At 42.2% G+C, this 13,143-nt stretch overlaps 1 protein-coding gene across 1 annotated transcript in view; it reads right to left on the bottom strand.

Moving 5' to 3' along the window:
* The window catches only part of DDX43 (DEAD-box helicase 43), a 166,851-nt gene that overhangs the window by 59,855 nt on the left and 93,853 nt on the right, over positions 1-13,143 (bottom strand). The gene's annotated exons all lie outside the window — the stretch shown is intronic.

Raw genomic sequence — 13,143 nt, 5'->3', positions numbered from 1 at the left:
GCGCAGTACATACGAGCAGCAAGTGCGGGAAAGTCAGTCAGAGAAGAACCCACACTCCGTCCGACTCCAACCGACCCCCACCCCCTGCGGAGAGAAGAGAGTCGACCCTATATCACAGCTGCCGGACGGGCAGCTATTAAAAGGTGTAATTTCACTCCACTTCTGCCTATTACCCCAGTTATATGTCTTGGCCCAGGCCCACTCAGTCCAATCATGCCTGCGCCTGCCAGTGCCACTAGCTGCATGCTCCGCAGTGAGCCATCATGAGTCCCTCCAGTACCTCCCGGCTCCCCCATGACATGACCATGACGGTTGACCTGTGGCTGCCCCCATACAGTAAAACGTCTCCCTGTGGCTGCCCCCATACAGTAAAACGTCTCCCTGTGGCTGCCCCCATACAGTAAAACGTCTCCTTGTGGCTGCCCCCATACAGTAAAACGTCTCCTTGTGGCTGCCCCCATACAGTAAAACGTCTCCTTGTGGCTGCCCCCATACAGTAAAACTCCACAAAAGTGACCCTATTTTGGAAACTACGGTATAAGGTGGCCGTTTTGTTGGTACTATATTAGGATACATATGATTTTTGTTTGCTCTATATTACACTTTTTTTGAGGCAAGGTAACAAATAGCTGTTTTGGCCGTTATTTACAACATTCATCTGACAGGTTAGATCATGTAGTATTTTTATAGAGCAGGTTGTTACGGACTCGACAATACCAAATCTGACTACTTTGTTATTTAAAACTGAAACAAAGCATTTTTTAAAATGCTCCACATTAATGTCTCCACATTCTGAAAGCCGGTTTTATTTATTTTTTGGGCGACTGTCTTGTAGGGGCTCATTTTTTTTGGGATGAGATGACGGTTTGATTGGTACTATTAAAGGGTGCATATGACTTTTTGTGATGTAAGCTGACAAAAAAAATTGTTTATTTAGCACAGATTATTTTTTTTTTTGACTGTGTTCATCTGAGGGGTTAGGTCATGTGATATGTTTATAGAGCCAGTTGATACGGACGAGGCGATACCTAATATGTCTACTTTTCTTTTTTTCCCCTAATTTTTGCAAATTATTTTTTCACTTTATTTGGGGGATTTTTTTTTTTTCTTGAAACTTAATTTTTCGGGTAGAAAACTTTATTTTTTCAACTTTTCTTTTCACTTTATTTTTTTTGTCCCACTTTGGGACTTCAACATTTGGGGGTCTGATCCCCTTTACAATGCATTCCAATACAGAAGTATTGGAATGCATTGGCTGTATGTGTAATACAGTGTGTATTACTCATACAGCTTCCTGCCTGTGCGATCCAGGGGCTGGATCTCACAGGCTCTCCACCGGAAGGCAGCCCCGATGCCAAAGGAAGGCATCGCGCTGTCTTCCATGCCATCGGGTCCCCGTCACAGCAGCACAGGGACCCGATGGCAGCTCCGATTCCCGTGAGGACATTGCATGTGCCGCGGTCAGCACTGACCGCGTCACATCAAAGGTTAATGCGCCGGCATCGGTGATTTCACCGATGCTGGCGCATGCAGTAGGAGTCTGGCTATCAGTGACTGCCGAATCCCTGCTGCTGATCAGGCGGACACAGCTTCTGAACCCGTACGATCAGCGCACAGTACATGTACCGCACTGGTCCTTAAGTCACGGACATCTGTGCCGTACATTTACGGCGCGGGTCCTCTACGGGTTAAGGCCATAGCTTAATTTACTTATTTTTTTCATCTCTGCATTTCTGTCAACATAGTCATTAGGGATGAGCGAATCGACTTCGAATGAAACATCCAAAAGTAGATTTGTATAAAAGTTTGTTTTAATACTGTACGGAGCAAGTGCTCCGTACAGTGTTAGAATGTATTGGCTCCTATGAGCCTTAGTTATTTCACGAAGTCTCGTGGGAGTTTGCATAAAAACTTCATAAATTGATTTCTACTGTAAAAAAACAAAAAAAAAAAAAACATTTCCCGAACTCTTGTTCGGTTCCAAGGTAACATTTTTTTTTTACAGTAGAAATCAATTTATGAAGTTATTACGCAAAGTCTCAGCAAGCAATAACTTCGGCTCATTGGAGCGCTCGCTCTGTATAGTATTGAAAAGGAGTTTTATGCGACTCCACTTCGGATCCGAAGTTGATTCGCTCATCTCTAATAGTCATATGAGGGCTTGTTTTTGGGTGGAACGGATTCTATTTTTAATGGCACCATTTTCGGGTACATCTAATGTTTTAATTACCTTAAAAAATGTTGGGGTGATTGCATGAGAACCGGCATTCTGCCACTGTTTTCAGGGTTTCGTTTTCATGGTATTCACTGTGCAGTACAACTGACATGTTAAAGGGAATAACTAACAGTAAGCGCTGGCATGGGGATGCAGAGTTATGGAAATGTCCCAACAGCAAGAGCTCCGCTGTCTCCGCAACTCCCATAGCAGTGAATGCGAGCAATGCAAACAGTGAAGCAGCAAGCTACCCTTTTCCCCATAACTTTCAGGTTACTTTTGCTTATTGTAGGTTATTCCCATCTTGGCTATGAAAAGACAAGATGGGTAAACCCCTTTAACTTTATTCTGTGGGTCAGTACTATAATGCAGATACCAAACGTATACAATTTTTGTTACGCTTAATTACTTTTAAAATACATTTTTTTTTATAAATAATAAAGCGCCTTTTTATTACCATACTCTGACACTCAACCTTAGATTTTTCTTTGGACTGAGATGTAATGGTTTATTTTTAATATTTTTTTTTTTTTTACAGCATTCACTGTGGTCTCAAATAACAAGATTTTTCTAATACAGCAATACACATTATACTCAGCATTTTTCAAACTATTTTCATACATGAGAAATAGGAGGGCTTGGAATTTTTTTTGCTTTGGGAGTTATTAAATATCTTCATGACACAACAGTTTTACATTTCCGATTTTTACTCCCCGATTTCCCAGAGCCATAACTATTCCAAATTACCGTATTTTTCGCTTTATAAGACGCAGTTTTTTTTTTACTTATAAACGAAACATTAGTATGCATTAGATGCCGGGAGCGGGGAAGAAGAGCTGCAAGCGCTTCCGATACTCGCCCTCCCTGGTCTTCTTGCTACGGCCTGCACTCCACTGTCCTGACCCCGTACAGCGTCAGGACATAGTACGCAGTCAGGTGACAGGGGAGTGCGACGTCGGATCTGTAGCGGTGCAGGAGAGGTAAGGAAGATTTTAATTTTAGTCTGATGGTGTTACGTAGTGATGTGGGAACACCACACCAACAACAGGAGGGAAGGGAAAAGGAACTAAGCCTCAAAGCTAGGGAAAGGGAAACTGACACCACCTATGGAAACACTAATCCTAGCCCTGACTCCTATCCGTATGAACGGACCTTGAGGGTAGGAATGTTCATACACTGGAACCCAAGACCCTGGAAACCCTGAATTGCCCTGGAGTGTCTGGGCTTGAGACTGCCTGTGCCTTCCAATCTGAAAAAAACAGCGTCTCCCAGAGTCCTAGTAACAAAAGACAGAGGGGAAACAGCAAAATATAAAAGGGAAGTAACACTTAACTTTTGAGGTAAATGGACGAGCAGGAACTCAGAAGAGGACCACACACCTTCACTTCCAATACCAAACTGAAGTTATCAACGACATAGCATGATTGTTGAAGCCAGACTAAATAGAGGAGTTGGAATGACCATTAAGCTACACCTGAGACAAGGGGTGTGGTCATTACCAGCAACAACACTGACAACAAGTGAAACCAAAGAGGCTGTCCAATCACATCACGTGCAGCCTCTTTCATCTTCTGGCACCTGTCACGTCCGAGACCGTGACAGATTGACAGATTTGGGGGGGGGGGGGGGGTGAAAGAAAAGGTCTGATCTGAGGTCTGATGGGGTCTAAAACAAAAAGGGCTGTTCTGAGGTCTGATGTGATATCCTGATATTTATGGGGGTCTAATCTGCGGCTCTGATAGGAGGTCTGAGGAAAAATATTTTTTCTTATTTTCCTCCTCTAAAATCTGGGGTGCGTCTGATCATCGGGTGTGTCTTATTAAGCAAAGAATACGGTAAGTAGGGGAAAAAAAAATAATTCTGCCAGTATTATGGGTTTAATTTTTTTTTTTACGGCGTTCCCGATGTGTTAAAACTGACCTGACCTGTGTCCTTCATTCTATGGGTCAGTACCATTACAGCGATTAGTATAGTTTTTCTTGTGTTTTAACAGCTTAACGACCCAGGACGAGAATGCTTGTCCTAAATGGCTAGTACTTTGTGCCTCAGGACAAGCATTCTCGTCCTGCGGTTCTTCCTTCTCCCCATGTGCAGTCCTGTGATCAGCGGCAGTGTTACTGACAGCCAGACCCCTGTTGCATCCACCAGCACCGATAACGCCGATGCATTAACTCTTCATATGCCGCAGTCAGTGCTGGGGAGGTTTGCACTCCCTCTCCTGAGCTGCGGTGACCCGATGTTTGTCATGGCAGCGCCAAGCCTTTCAAAGGCCTGGGGGCCCGGCAATTATACCGATTTATGAAATGGGGGTATGCCACTGAGGAAGGGGAAGAGTCTCCCCGAAATGCGTCTGGCGTCAAGCATTTGGATGAATAACCCATTTTCCACCTAGTGCACTATAAAGAAAAGGAATTCCTGGATTCAGCAACAGAAGATTGCAATACGTCACTTAGCAGCGCCAACAGAGAGAGGTCTGTGATCCTCACATCAAACCAACATCATCTGTGAGAGACACGTGGGACGCGAGCGGCTCCATAGCCGGGACGCCGGCAGATTCAACGAAGCAAGGGCTCGAATCCAAGTCCTGATCTACCCGACGGCGCGAGTAAAGGTAAGCCCACAGCTGTGGGTTTAACAATAAGAAATACCTTGTCACTGAATAAGTGAATGAACTGTTCTTGGCTATTCAAGTGAATAATCTACATTGTAGCTGTACACAAACCTACTACAAGAGTCAGCAGCTGGATGCAATTCAGTATTAATGTGTGGCAGCCAGAGCGTTGTTTTTGATACAGACTTTGGATACAAGTAAATTACTTTGGCCACTTAAGCGAAGGATTGCTGCTACAATTTATCTGTATGCTAATGCAATGGGACAATTAATAACTGGAAAGCTGACACAATCCATTACCTATGTGCAAGGAGTAGGAGTGCTATTTTCAATACAGACGCCTAGATAGACCTGTGCAGATATAAGAAAAAGATCTAATATCTAGAAACTGGTCTACTCATTTGGTTTAATACAATTTTTTATCTGTATAATTGAATACTGGATGTAATGTCATTTTTATCCATTTGGTATTTTCTTGCCACCAACTAGATAGATACTGCCTGCGCCATTTTTTCCCCCAAACTAACCAGACAATCTATCACACCTAGGACTATACCAGTCCAGGTGGGGATATAGAGAGGCATTTGGCACTACCAGTACCTATCTCAATATTGTTCGGCTATACAATTGAACATATCACGAAAGAATATATGACATCTTGACAGAGAACAAGTATATAATACTGTGTTGAACGGTTTATAGAAGATTTTTATATTATATTTGTGTATTTTTTATCATTTTTATTCATTCATTTTAAATATAAAATGTCTAATAAAACATCCTGCATTTCCATATAAGAGTGACCAATACTCCTTTTCTCTACATATATCCGAAATTTTGAGGGGTGACTCAAATTTTGGATTGGAGCACCTATCCTGAGAGAATAGAGGATCTCTTTTCTTGTCATTTACTATAAAAACATGATTGTTTTTCTTTCAAAAATGCTTATATTGTGTAGAACCAAAAAATAAATAAATATTAGGGGTGCACCGAAATGAAAATTCTGGTCCGAAACCGAAAATTCAGGATGCCCCTTGACCGAAACCGAAACTGCCTTTTTGCCCAAATACTTTTAAAATACATTTTTTTAAATGATTTTATTAATTCTTTTTCATGAATTTAATAAATCATATTACCCACCCACCCCATAACAGTGCCATCCACAGACCCCCACCCACCCCATAACAGTGCCATCCACAGACCCCCACCCACCCCATAACAGTGCCATCCACAGACCCCCACCCACCCCATAACAGTGCCCCCCCCCCCCCCCCCATTGCCGCTCCAGTACAGACTAGTTATTATAAAATGTGTACAATTAATAGAAAATAGCGGGGAGGGACTGGGGGCCGGTGCGTTCACTGTTCTCCGGCCCCCAGCTCCAGTAGTTATAAAATGTTGTACAATTAATAAGGATTCTATTCATGAGGCCCCCCCTCTGCAGTAGAACATTCAATATAGCCACATCCTACTCACAGGGCTGTTATCTTAATGCTGGCCGGCCGGCGAGACGAGCGGCAGCGTCACGACTGACGTCACATGCCTGCGCCGCCTCCTTCATTCAGAAAGTAGGCCGGGCACATGACGTCAGACGTGAATCCTTATTAATTGCACACATTTTATAACTACTGGAGCTGGGGGCCGGAGCACAGTGAACGCACCGGCCCCCAGCTCCTGCTCCCAGTCCCTCCCCGCTATTTTTGGCCGATATGTACAAATATCGGCCGAAATGGATTAGGTGCATTTTCGGCCGATATTTTCAGCCGCCGGAATTTTGGTGCACCCCTAATAAATATCCCATGATTTATCCTGTCAGGTCAAAACCGTAAAAAAAATAAAAAGAAAAAAAAATCTACTTTGTCACCTTACATCACAAAAAGTGTAATACCAAACGATCAAAAAGTAGCATGTACGTCAAAATAGCACCAGTCACCTCTAGCCGCAAAACTGAGCCCTTACATAACAATTGCCCAAAAAATAAAAATATGGCTTTCAGAAAAAGGAGACGCAAAAACATGATTTCTTTTCAAAAATGCTTTATTATGTAAAACTGAAACAAAAGAAAAATAAAAAGTAGACATATTTGAAATAGTCTCCTCCATATCAACATGCTCTAGAAAAATAGCACATGATCTAACCTGTCAGGTGAACACTGTAAAAAACAAAAAATAAAAACTGCGCCAGAACAGCCATTTTTTGGTTACCTTGCCTCACAAAAAGCGTAATATAGAGCAATCAAAAGTCATATATACCATAAAATAGTACCAATAAAAGTGTCACCTTAACCCATCATTTCCAAAATGGGGCCACTTTTTTGGCGTTTCTACTCTAGGGGTGTATCAAGGGTCTTTAAATGTCATATGGCAACTTAAAATTATCCCAGTGAAATCTGCCATCCAAAATCAATATGGCACTTGTGCGCCCTGCTGTGTGTCCATACAGCAGTTTACGACTACATATGCGGTGTTTCTGTAAACTGTAGAATCGGGGTCATAAATATTGAGTTTTATTTGGCTGTTAATCCTTGATGTGTTACAGGAAAAAATTAATTAAAATGGAAAATCTGCAAAAAAAGTGAAACTTAAAGGTCACCTCCTTTTTTCTTTAAAGGATAACTGTCACATTTAGACCCTAATTTAAATTTTCATATATGTAGTTACTAATAACATGATATTCCAGAATCAGTTACTATTAGACTGACTTACCCCATATTTAATAAGATTCAGCCCTTAGCAACCAGTCTGCATAAAACTGCAATTTCACTATTCAGTTAAGATGGCCGCCACTGCCCTGACCCTGAGGCTAATCCCACCTGCCCTCACTACCCACAATGCATTGAGCTCCTCACATGCACTAGCCATTAACAATAGCACCCCAAAAGTGTCAGTAACCAGAGCCCTCCCCCCTAAAGGGTTAATCTCCTGCAGCACACAGGGGTCCTCTTACCACATGTTGCCTTCATTTATACACTGAGCAGATGGCAGATCTCCCTTCCATGTTGTACGCTGCTCCAACTCTGCATTGTCCAGCTCTGCTGAGTGAGGAAGCGTCTGCCAAGCGCAGGGACAGGGAGAAGTGCACACAACCCAGGCACAGTTATCTGCTGGGAAGGACCTGGCTTTAATCATTTACTTACAGTCCCTGGCTGTCAGTAATGTGACCCTGCACGCTGCGTGCTCCGTCTATCAACAGATAGACGGACCATGCCTAGCAACCCCATTTTAAGAACAGGTAAAAATAGGCAGTACAGGGAACAAAAATGTGGAATTAAGAGGTAATTGAATACACAGTGAAAAATTGAAATAGGGCCACCAAGGTGATCACCACAATCCAATACTCCCAAAAAAATAAAAATACGAGTTATCCTTTAATTCTTGTGGAACACCTAAAGGGTTACCAAAGTTTGTAAATTCTGCTTAGAATAAAGTGAGAGGTGTAGTTTGTACAATGGGGTAATTTATGGGTGGTTTCCACTATGTAAGCCCCACAAAGTGACTTCATAACTGAAGTGGTCCTTAACCACTTCCAGACCATTTACCCCCTTCCTGACCAGGGCTAATTTTGCAAATCTGACATGTGCCACTTTATGTGGTAACACCTTTGGAAAAATAACTGAAATAAAGTGGCCAAAATGGGAGGAAATGCTCAAAAACTCCAAACACTGTGGCGTGTTTATAACCGGGGAAGCAATTCCTCTGCATGTGATCTGTTGCTAACGGCAATCCCCAGCAAGAATGCATACAATGGAGGATGTTTGCAGTGGACCACATGCACTGCAAAAGCATCCTACACAAGATGGGATAATGTGTGGATGCAAATATAAAAATACATAAATCACTGCGAAAGGTGCACCACAATGATATGCAACTGACAACACTGGCTAATCCCTCAAGCTAATGTTAAGAACTGAGACTTTAGCCAATGTATTCCTTTCAGGAACACATCGGAGACCTTCTGCACCACCATCAAGGTCTCTCAGTGTGGCATGGGTTCCTACCACTAGACTACCTACGGTGTGTGAACACGGTCCGAATGGTGCTATAATCTAACTCACAGCCAAGCTACCACATAGCTCCAGTGAGCTCACTCATGTAGTGGGAGAGAAGTCTGTAAGCCCCACCGATAACAGGCCATGTGACACAGGCTACCAGGTGCACTAGAATGTTACCAGCAGTACGCAATGGCACATTCTAAACATATCAATAAAAATAACAAATAAGTTGTCCTTTGTCTAGAAAATCGCTTTTATTCATATGGTAATTACCTGAGTAAGGTGCCCAGCCGCGCCCCTTCTCCTGGAGCCCAGCACCACCCCACTGCTAATTTATTCACTCCTCATTACCGGCTGGCGCATGTGCCGTGCGTCCTGTGAGGCCGATTCCAGGTGCTGACGTGTATCCACGGTATGCGTTCACTGAGCCATAAGCTTGCGCATGCGCCGTGGATACACATGTCAGCTCTTTTTTTTTTTTTTGTTCTGGTGTTTATTGGACAGGGTGGATCATGTGATATATTTATAGAGCCGGCCGTCACGGACGCGGCAATACCAAATACGTCTATTTAATTTATTTTTAACTTTTTTCACATAATACAGCGCTGTACAGCCTCAGCGCAGGGCTGATCGAGGTCTGTGGAAGACCCGACAGCTCCTGCACTCAACGGTGGTCACATGACCATCAGGCTGGGACAGGAAGCACATAGGGCTTCTTGAACTGTATATAAAGCAATCTAGAAGGCAGGGACACCTGGGAACTGTCCCTGCCGGCACTGACAGCAGCCCCCCCTCTCTGCTGCTGCACGATTAGCGTGCAGCTGCCATCTCTGAATGTACATGCTAAAAAATCCATTCAGAGATAAAACAACCACCCATAGGACGTTTATAGTCTATGAGTGGTCATGAAGTGGTTAAAAAAGTGGGTTTCGGAAATTTCCTTAAAAATTTGCTTCTAAAATTCTAAGCCATATAGGGTTATAAAAAATAAAATTACATTTACAAAATTATGTAACATGAAAGTGGGCTTATGAGAAATGTAAAGTAACAACTGATTTATGATGCATCACTATCTGTCTTAACCGCCTCCGGACCGCCTAACGCACTAATGCGTCCTGGAGGCGGTCGATTCATTCCTCCTGGACGAATCCGTGTGTCATCTCGCGAGAGGCGACATTTCCTGTGAACGCGCGCACACAGGATCGGAAGGTAAGCAAGTGGATCTCCAGCCTGCCAGCGGCGATTGTTCGCTGGCAGGCTGGAGATGCGATTTTTTTTACCCCTAACAGGTATATTAGATGCTGTTTTGATAACAGCGTCTAATATACCTGCTACCTGGTCCTCTGGTGGTCCCTTTTGCTTGGATCGACCACCAGAGGACACAGGTAGCTCTGTAAAGCAGCACCAACCACCACTACACCACTACACTCCCGTCACTTTGTAACCCCTTGTGAACCCCTGATCACCCCCCCTGTAAGGCTCCATTCAGATGTCCATACGGACGTCTGAATGGAGCCTTACAGGGGGGTGATCCCCCCCATATACACTCCCTGATCACCCCCTGTCATTGATCACCCCCCTGTAAGGCTCCATTCAGAAATTTTTTGGGCACAAGTTAGCGGAAATAGATTTTCAATTTTTTTTTTCCTTACAAAGTCTCATATTCCACTAACTGTGTCAAAAAATAAAATCTCACATGAACTCACCATACCCCTCACGGAATCAAAATGCGTAATTTTTTTTAGACATTTATATTTCAGACTTCTTCTCACGCTTTAGGGCCCCTAAAATGCCAGGGCAGTATAAATACCCCACAAGTGACCCCATTTCGGAAAGAAGACACCCCAAGGTATTCCGTGAGGGGCATATTGAGTCCATGAAAGATTTAAATTTTTGTCCCAAGTTAGCGGAAAGGGAGACTGAGAAAAAAATAAATCAATTTGTGCCAAAAATTGCCCCCCCCCCAAATATTTCTATGAACTCGCCGTGCCCCTCATTGAATACCTTGGGGTGTCTTCTTTCCAAAATGGGGTCACATGTGCAGTATTTATACTGCCCTGGCTTTTTAGGGGCCCTAAAGCGTGAGAAGAAGTCTGGGATCCAAATGTCTAAAAATGCCCTCCTAAAAGGAATTTGGGCCCCTTTGCGCATCTAGGCTGCAAAAAAGTGTTGCATGTGGTATCGCCGTACTCAGGAGAAGTTGGGGAATGTGTTTTGGGGTGTCATTTTGCATATACCCATGCTGGGTGAGATAAATATATTGGTCAAATGCCAACCTTGTATAAAAAAAAAAATGGGAAAAGTTGTCTTTTGCTGAGATATTTCTCTCACCCAGCATGGGTATATGTAAAATGACACCCCAAAACACATTCCCCAACTTCTCCTGAGTACGGCGATACCACATGTGTGACACTTTTTTGCAGCCTAGGTGGGCAAAGGGGCCCACATTCCAAAGAGCACCTTTTGGATTTCACAGGCCATTTTTTACACATTTTGATTTCAAACTACTTTGCACGCATTTGGGCCCCTAAAATGCCAGGGCAGTATAACTACCCCACAAGTGACCCCATTTTGGAAAGAAGACACCCCAAGGTATTCCGTGAGGGGCATGGCGAGTTCATATAATTTTTTAATTTTTGTCACAAGTTAGCGGAAAATGATTTATTTATTTTTTATTTTATTTTTTCTTACAAAGTCTCATATTCCACTAACTTGTGACAAAAAATAAAAACTTCCATGTACTCACTATGCCCATCACAAAATACCTTGGGGTGTCTTCTTTCCAAAATGGAGTCACTTGTGGGGTAGTTATACTGCCCTGGCATTTTAGGGGCCCAAATGCGTGCAAAGTTTGAAATCAAAATGTGTAAAAAATGGCCTGTGAAATCCGAAAGGCGCTCCTTGGAATGTGGGCCCCTTTGCCCACCTAGGCTGCAAAAAAGTGTCACACATGTGGTATTGCCGTACTCAGGAGAAGTTGGGGAATGTGTTTTGGGGTGTCATTTTACATATACCCATGCTGGGCGAGATAAATATCTCGGCAAAAGACAACTTTTCCCATTTTTTTATACAAAATTCGCTGATTACCAAAAAATTCATCATTTTCCGCTAACTTGTGACAAAAAAATAAAAAGTTCTATGAACTCACTATGCCCATCAGCGAATACTTTAGGGTGTCTACTTTCCGAAATGGGGTCATTTGTGGGGTTTTTCTACTGGTTGGGCATTGTAGAGCCTCAGGAAACATGACAGGTGCTCAGAAAGTCAGAGCTGTGTCAAAAAGCGGAAATTCACATTTTTGTACCATAGTTTGTAAACGATAGTTTGACCCAAACCATTTTTTTTTTACCCATTTTTTTTTTTATTTTTATCAAAGACATGTAGAACAATAAATTTAGAGAAAAATTTATATATATGTCGTTTTTTTTAGAAAAATTTTACAACTGAAAGTGAAAAATGTAATTTTTTTGCAAACATTTTGATTAATAACAAAAATGTAAAAATGTCAGCAGCAATGAAATACCACCAAATGAAAGCTTTTAGTGAGAAGAAAAGGAGGTAAAATTCATTTGGGTGGTAAGTTGCATGACCGAGCAATAAACTGTGAAAGTAGTGTAGTGCAGAAGCTAGGGGGGCTGAAGTGGTTAAAAAGCAGAAATTAAAATTTTGAAAATTGCTAATTTATTAAAATTTTCAGTCAATTTGGAATTTTTTTTATAAATAAAAGGTGAATTCTAACAACTAAAAATTTTCACTATCAAAGTACAATGGGCCAGATTTATCATTAGCTCAGGTCAGAATAATGGAGTGAAAAAGTCCCAAACGCTAAAACTGCGCACAAATTTGCGACTTTTTTCTGCTCTGCACTATGCGCTGCAGTTTTCTGAAAGTGTGTGTTTTTTTTATGTAAATTAATCTCTAGACAGATTTACTATTGGGACTATTTAAAAAGTCGCAAAAAAGTCGCAATTTCACTCCAGTGAGGACCATGCTTATCTTATGAGACTTTTTAATAGAACATGCGACTTTTTCATAAAAACGTGCGACTTTTTCACAAAGATGGGCGACTTTTGTAAAGCTGCTTACTGATGGATAAACTGCTACCGTCAAACCACATTTATTACAGTCTTAAAGGGCCGATCATAAATCTGACTTGGCTAAAACTGACTTTAGCCATATGTTAAAGTGGAGTGAGCTGTCAGAGTCATGATAAATCTGGCCCAATGTATAGAGAGAAAATCTCAGAATGGCTTGGATAAGTAAAAGCATTCCGAAGTCATTATCACAGAGTGTGACATGTCCAATTTCCCAAAAAATTGTCTGGTC

The sequence above is a fragment of the Bufo gargarizans genome, chromosome 4 (genome assembly GCF_014858855.1).
Source record: "Bufo gargarizans isolate SCDJY-AF-19 chromosome 4, ASM1485885v1, whole genome shotgun sequence".
Taxonomy (NCBI): domain Eukaryota; kingdom Metazoa; phylum Chordata; class Amphibia; order Anura; family Bufonidae; genus Bufo; species Bufo gargarizans.
Note: the sequence above shows the minus strand (reverse complement) of the source record. Positions and strands in the feature narration are given on the sequence as shown.